Here is an 8,512-nt window from a genome sequence, read left to right as displayed (position 1 = left end):
TAAAGGGATTCCACTAAGTGTGATGATAGAAACTAATCTCTGTGTGTGTGTGTGTGTGTGTGTGTGTGTGTGTGTGTGTGTGTGTGTGTGTGTGTGTGTGAGTTCACAACCACACATACACACACACACATGGATGCAGACATCTCAGCTGCTGTGCTGTAAAGCCCAGATTCATGTTTGCCAATAAGTAGCACTGACACAGAGCCTGGGCCGCAACACAACCAGGGGATTTGTAGATCATTAGTAGCACCGACACACACACACACACACACACACACACACAGTGTCCAGTGTCTCCTGCAGGACATGACTTGTTGACGTCTCGATTCTGAGCGCTACATCTTTAGCTCTCCCCTCAGATAATGGACCCTAATGAGCTGAGGCAGACAGAAGCAAAGCATCACAGGGACACGAGTGGGGAGAGGGACACCAGATGTGAATGAAAAAAAAGAAAAGTCAGTGAAAGAGAGAGCGAGAGAGAGTGAGAGAGGACTAAATCATTAGCCACATGAAAGAAAAAAGGAGATATGGGATGAATTAGCCACAGAGACAATTAAGAGCGCCTGAATAAAACAGGAACACCCTGTGAGCAGGTAATGAGATTACAATGTGGAAAGAACATTCACGATTATTTTGAATGCACCAGAGCTCTCATCCCCCGTTGATACCAAAACGCGTGTACGCCTGAATAATAGAGCACTTGACATGCAGTCTGCACATGTTTGCTCCATCTGAACAACAAAGGCAGAGTTAAGACGGGAACGGAATTGATGCACACTCATCAATCATCTCGTTCTTGCCTTTCAGTGTTCATAAAAAAAAAAAAAGAATGAAATGGAGCCGTCTCTCTGCAACATTTGGAAAAAGACTGACAAGAAAATGTTGTAGGGAATGCATCTACAAAGTCGCCTCATTTTGTTGAACTTATCTGCAAAATGTTTTCGATGTATTTTGTTTTCCTGACAATTCATACTCTTGTTACCAGCTTTTGTTTTCTATTCAGTGGTTTTGTTTTGCTCAAGTGACTTCGGCAGGCATTCAGGCATCTGCATACAGATGTGCAAAGATCACCCACAGCGCCTGTTGAAGGCCAAGGAATTACCCTGGTCCTGATTTAATATGGAATAAGTCACCAGTGACTTGAAGCACGAGACAAGATACAGTACGCTACACACCTCAACAACGACAGAAGGGACTTCAGGACAAAAGTAAAATTACACAGAATTTCAGTATTAGACAATGTCGTACGGCGCAGGAAGGGAGAAATGGGGGGTTGTTTGGGCCCAACAGTTCATTTTGGCACTGACTTGCGAAGCCCGGATTAAAGGGGCAGTATGAAACATTCAGAAAAAGGACTACCATTATCAACGGAACGACAACAATGTGAATGATATTCCAAAGTGTTGATGTTCTGTGTTGCAGAGTTGTCTACTGAAGCTAGCATGCTAACCAGCTAGCCCTGGTCTTTCCTGTTTCCAAATACCGTTTGTACCAGAAGGGGCGATAGTGTGAGCCCCCGTAGTTTCAGCTGGGGCATGTACTGTACGTAGTCTGTTAAGGAAAACGAAAAAAACTGAACACAATGTCAGGAAAGGAAATATGTATACGCCTATTTTCCTTACTAAAAAGACAAATACTGTACACTGAATTCAAGTTTTCTCTGTTTTGCTACTGTAAGAAGACCTTAAAGTTTTGGGGAAGTTTTAATCAGAAGAGAAAGATCTTAATTGACTGATTTTCTAAATAAACAAACCCTCTTTGTTTTCATGACATAATAAACTGAATAAACAAACTGACCTTAAAAGACACTACTGTTCATACTGTCTTACTTTGTTTATATGTGGCGGACCCTGCCAACTTTTCTAGCTTCAACAGTGTTTATTTTCCTGAACAGTGTTTATTTTCCTCTGAGAACAGCTTGTTTAATCAGTTATGGAAGTTTTTTCATTACTGCCTCATTAATATTGTAAATACGGAAATTCTGAGTTTGGATCTCTTTCTCCAAAACTACACAGTGCCCCTTTAATTGCCTCCTCAACTCAGGAACTTAATTCAAAGTCGACATAAACCTAAAAAAACTTACTAAAACATTCTTGGTTTGTGTTACTACAGTCACCTCTGGTTTGTTTGCAATAAACCCTAAATTCACAGAGATGGATTTGAAAAACATTATGGCTCTACTTGCTGCTGTCATCCGCTGCTGAAGTCCAAACTCTGCCGCTTCTGTCCCGCTGCACGCCACTCCCGTCTTCTCCTGCTCCGTGTCTTGTCATTCCCAAAGTCACAGTCTTGGTCAGATGCAAAGTAAGTCACCTCATTACTGTACCCTCTGATGTGAAACTAACCTCCGGAAGTCTTGGAGGCTGTGATCAGTCCCAGTTTGCTGTCCAGCTGTGTTCACACTCATGTGGGGCTACAAAGTCCAGTTGAGCTGAGCTGAGACGACTGTGGCGACCCCCCCCCCCCCCCCCCAGTGTGATCCGAGGTCCCAGTCCATACAAACTCCAGGGCCACGGGCTCCACTGGCTAACTGAGTCGTGAGCTCATTCTGTCCATATTCTGAAAATTACACCTTTGAAATAAAATCTAAAAAACAGCCATCTCCATATGAAATGACTCTTTTGGCAAGTGGATCTCAGAGAGTGACGGTTATGCAACACCATGTTTCTTTCTTTTCATCAGAGCTTCTATTTTAAAACGGCACTATGAATAAACAGCTTCGGTGAGGGTTTCTGAAGGACACAGCTCGAGGTCAGGCTTTCTGTCAGTGTGTTCTTGACTCAGCTGTTGTAACCTGTTAAACAGTGTATTTACTAAGGTGTCTGATAGGGAGAGCTCGGCTTTGCTCTCATGCGCACAGCAAATTTCAAACTAAAGTCTAGAAAAAGCAGAGTGGAAGTGGATTTATTCAACAGGCATGGAACTTGACCTCCTGGTGATGAATCAATTTAGAGCCGCAAGGAGCTGAGGACAACACCGAAATGTGAAATATATGCATTTTTTACATTCTTGCGTGTGAAGTCTACTCTGGAGGGATCCCTGTAGCGTTATGTAACACAACTCGATGCAGTTCAAGCCTTCATACCGTACAAACAACAGAGCATGAAGTTTAAAATTTAGGCCAGGGTGCTTTCTGGGCTTCAGCCCATCAGGGAGAAGTGCTTTTCGGAGGATTAAAGAGCAGCATCTTCAATCTTAATTCATTCAGAGAACAGGTCTTGAGTGCGGGCTGTGAACTCGTTTCAACCCAGGAGCCAACCAGGCTTATTTAACTTAACAGGCGAGGTCTTTTGGAGAAGCTGTGGTAACTGCGAAAGGACACGTCATGGACAGCTATACACATGCTGTGGTTGAGAAGCTGAAGTCTTCAAGGTGTCTTAATGTCTGCGAATACTGCACATCTGTCAGAGACACTGATGTTATAGTGACAGGTGACCAAATGAAACTTACCTTGAATAAATTACGTATTTCTCTGTGTGTTTGAACATTGTTGCCTCGTAGTTTTTTGAACAGTAAATGCGGAAATTATAGATATTATTACCTTAATATCTACAGTAGTTAGTGGATGTCACGGGCTATTCTGGCATGTAAACACAGTAAATAGATTATTCAGTGCTGCGCCATTAAACCCTGAAGGAGGCATATATCCCTCAGCCGGTCTTCAGCGAGATCAAAGTACAGTTTCTGAGACAGAGTTCCACCACTTGAGCGGAAAGAGTCATTTTCTTGCTCAGGGACACTTCAGCAAAGCGCACTTTAACTGCGAAGGGGACCGAATCCCTCTGCCATCCTGCTGACTTCTAAGACTTCTGTAATCAGGGCACGGTTTGGCGTGCACAGTCCCAGTTCAGCTGATTTGGGTTTGGCACAGTGCAGTTCAGGTCAATGGGAGTTTGCAGAGGCTGATTATGCAAGCTGATAGATAATCTAATGGGGTCAGATAAGACCCTGGCTGGAGTCCACAGCACAATGATAAGAGCTCACCACTACTACCACAACATGCTATGATGCTAATGAGGAAGACCCAGTAATAGAGAGACTTTCCACTTTGATAGTAGTGTGTTTTAATACACCACAAACACACACTTACAGGATCTTCTCCGGGCTGTAATCGCTCAGTCTAGGTCTCCGTCAGTGGCTCAGCCAGTCCTGCTGAGCTCTGCAACAATTCCACTTCCTTCCTGTCCCCGGTTACCATGGTAACAGTAAAGGAGAACTCCAGTTATCATCAGACAGATCGGGCTGCAAAAATTATTTTTATCTCCACTTCCCCATCTCTCCGCCTCGTATAGCCAGGGGACCTGCTAGTGTCCTCGCAGGTTTCACGCTGCAGCTGGCATGTGCAGCCATTACAATAAAACATTAGGGAGGTTAAAACGAGATAAAAAACATAAAGACAATCGGAAGCTCTTTGCTTGCAAAAAGCATAAATGTTTATGAAAGCTTCAGATGCTTCCAAACAAACAGAAGCACAAGGAAAAAGGACGAGGTTGATGCAGCGGTAACCAACCACGGGGATAAGAAGAATAAGTGTTTGAAGCTCAGTGTTCAAGCAGTAGTGAGATGTTTGTAGATGAAAGACGTAGCTTCGTTGTTGTGTGTAATAATGACATCAGACATGGCTTTTTTTTTGTAGAAACATCATGCAAAAGAAGAAAAAAAAAAAATCAAATATCACTCAAAGATAGATTAAAAAGTTTGAATTCAAAACAGCAAAACTCCCAAGTCTGGTTCAGCCGCTTCAATTATGTAGTTTGATCTTGAGAGAACGAAGCAAGGAAACCAGACAAGTAACTCAATGTTAAATACTTACAATGTAAATTGATCCCACTGACAAGCCTGATATATCACCTTTTTTCTGTGTCCTCATTTGTAAAAACTCTTTGTTGCACTGGACACCATGAACACAGGCACTGAGGCTCAGTTTTGGCTCACTCCCACACACACCATTACAAACAAGTCACCTGAACAGATGTCGGCGCTGTACGTTTCTGCACACCACAGATACTGTATGTTTCAACTTTATGTTTCTTTAGGTTACATCTTTGACTTTACAGTATGACTGCGCTCTGCTTATGCTCTGGTTAGGTTTCGACACAAAAACCACTTGGTTTGGGTTAGAATTAGATTATGTTTTGCTTTAAAAAAAAAAAAAACAGTTTTGTGCACCACAAACACGGCTCGAGATGTCCCGAGGTCTCCTTTAAAAGATCCAGTGACGTCACATTTACAAATGTTGAAACTCCACCTCGCGATATGGCAGTCAGACTGACATAAACATTTAACGTGAACCTGACATGACGACTGGACTGGCCTTCTGTATATATGGGTCCACCGCTGAACATAGTCCCCATAAATGCATTATTCATTCCTTTGTGTAACATTTGCTAAGAACGACAGTGCCCGCCAGTGTAAAGAAATAACCACATGCTGTTTTTTTAACCTACAAACTGGATATATATTGGCCATTTTAGGGATTTTAAATCTCCAGTAGGAATCAATGGGCTTTGGGCTCAGTGCCACAGACAGAAAGTACGAACTAACATATGATTGGTTTTGGTACTTGGTGTTTGTTGACACAGATCAGTACATTACAAAAAGGAAATGCAACAGAAGAAAAGTAACATGTTCACAGTATCTGTTCCCGGTGCAGCAAAACAAACTGACAGCTGAACGTGTGCATTATGTCACGTTCTAATAAAAACTGAACACAGAGTTTCCTGTGAATCCTTTGAGCTCTTGCAGCCTGATATCTGAGCAGCATGCATGCGCTCACTTTGGAGGTAAAGATGATCCTAATGCAGAGGCTCGTCCCTGTGAGTGTCTGGTGCTTGTCTCATATCCGGTAATAATGTCTGGTCCGACCATTCGTCTCGGAGGAGCAGCCAGGGGTGAAGAGATGAGCGCTGAGATGGTCTAACACCGGTAAAGGTGCTCCCGAGACAATCGGGCAATTTAAAGGAGTCAGCGTGCTAATGGTGTACTAATCCAGCTCTGGGGAGTTCATCACAGCGTTTCATTCATCATTCATGAATGTCAGAGCAGAGAGCATGTCTAATCACTGATTATTTTATAAGTGCATATTACCTGTCGGCTGAATAATTACGGGATATATCCTGTTACTACGTGAGTGGATGGGCGTGAAAAAGGCCTGACGCTGTGAGACACGATTAAACAGGGGTTGGCGTTGTCAGTGTTTGGGCAGCTACCGTAATGGCAGACGTGGATGAATCTTTAAACAATGTCACTATGACAGTGTGCAAATTGTGTGCAAGTCAGAATCACCCGACAACACCGGCCATCTGTCAAAGCACTCGGAAAATCACATCAAACTCCTGGCAGAGGAAACCTGTCCTGCTAGAATATTGTAGTTAATAATAGTGAGACAGTGTTAACTCTGAGTAAACATGCTGAGGATTCGATGTGACAAGGAGACGACTTGCTTCCTCTTTCCTTTTCAGATAAAAGAAGACCTATATTGTCCCTTTTCTCCTGAAAACTATTTATTTTTCTAAATACTTGTTGTTAGATTTGATTCTATCATACAGGCGTTAATGTTTTGCTTAAGGACAAAACGCGAAACTTGTGGTATATCTTATCAGCCGTAGAATTCACAGACATGTAAGCATATCATAGTTATCATCCTAAAAACAAGCAAAGCATTAGTAGCTTAAATTACAAGTGCTTAAAATGATAAAACATCTTATAAAAGTAAAGTTAAAGTCTCTTTTTGAGGCTGCCTGGTAAGAAAAACATTCATCATGAGTGATTTTCAAACACTTACAAACAAATACTTGTGTGTGTTTCCCAGTAACTGTTGCTACAATCTGGACTGTGGTCCCACTGACTGTAATGGCGTAATCACTTGTTGTTGTTACTCTTTAACTCTTTAGCCGGATGTGCGCTGAGCTTTCATAGCCTGTGAGAACCTGAACCTCACTCGTCTTGTCACAGGGATCGGGGGGGGGGGGATGAGGAGGAAGCTGGAGGATGGAGAAAGGGGGTAAGGAAAATGAAAAAAGGATTAAGATAGAATGACAGGGAGGGGAAAGTTGGGAGCATGAGGAATAAAGACAGAGAAGGTGAAGTGAGAGAACTTGTTGACATGACTTCATATTCGTCAGTCGTGTGTCAGACTTTTATGCTGAATCATTACTGAGTGGAAAACTACAACAAACACTCGATTTTCACTTGTTTCAGTAGTCAACCAATGCAACAACAAAAAAGCAATGAAATTAATTCAAACAGAGAACATTTAGCATTTAACAGTTTAGGGAGACAAACCTTAAAGAATAGAGGTACAGAGGCATCAACTATACCCAAATAATACAGTTGGTACGGTAGAAGAGTTATTGTTGGAAAGAGTCTTTGAAATGCAAATGTAACCCAGAAAAGTCAGAAATCACAAAATCTCCAAACAAACGCACTAACACATACTACTGTGTATGTGCGCCATGGTCAAGACCGAACAAAGGACTAATTCACGATTGTAATCATAACGTAACGCAACAATGGCGGTAAATAGCAGCCAAAACCTGTATAAACCGATCAGAGATACGTTCAACACCGTGAGAGTGTAATGAACACGGCAGAGGCCTCTGAGGTAAAGTCACAGGAGGTGAAGAGATAAGAACAAACTGAATATGTTTGCTCACCGAGGACAGGATCAAAGTCAAACATTCACTTAAGCACACGCGGCAGCTCACGCACACTTGTACAAGAGACGTGCACGCGCACACGCACACACACACCTATTAATTTTTCATTGGTGGTGGGTTCAAACTTTGTGAGCAAGAACTCTCCCATTATCTATTTTTTCATTGTGAGTTTTGCTTTCACGGCACGGCCTTCACTGCGTCTGAGGGGCAGCTCAGGTGTGAGTTTAATGAGCTCATAGGAAACACACAGGTGAACTGATGAGGTGTGTCGCCTCAAGCTGTTCCTGTCGAGTAAGCATTTCCTAACCACGGGCCTCTGACCTGCGAACGTATGCAGGTTTCTTTAGCTTCACCACAGCTGATTATTACTGCTCTCCCCCCTATATGTTTTAAAGATGAGTGTAATTTGTGGACGTGATGTTCGGTTGGGATGAAAATGTTCAGTCTGTTCTCTTGAGAATGGCTCTATAAAGTTGAAAATATTGGATCCGATGCCCTTGTTGCTTTTCCACTGTATTGTTTACTCTCTTGGCTCGCCTGTCGGCCTAAAAGGTTTGGTCACATTACACTTCCATGCAAAGTTCACCTTTGTCCGACTTTGACATGGTGGATGTGCTCGGTCGGTCGATACAAACACTGATGGAAGAATTATTCCAGAGTGTTTCTTCACAAGTTAAAGTGCAGCATGACGCAACTGGACTGCAACCTGCAGCCTCACCCTCATTAACCGTTTATAGTTTGTGATCAGTCTGATCAATTTTACTGCTCTGACATCATTTCCTTTCCCAGGCCTTTCCTGAATGCATCTTTTTCTCTCCTTCATGGCCCTCAATCCAGACTATAGCTATGTTTTT

This window comes from Sparus aurata, chromosome 6, assembly GCF_900880675.1.
Source record: "Sparus aurata chromosome 6, fSpaAur1.1, whole genome shotgun sequence".
Lineage (NCBI taxonomy): Eukaryota > Metazoa > Chordata > Actinopteri > Spariformes > Sparidae > Sparus > Sparus aurata.
This window is presented reverse-complemented; position numbering follows the sequence as displayed.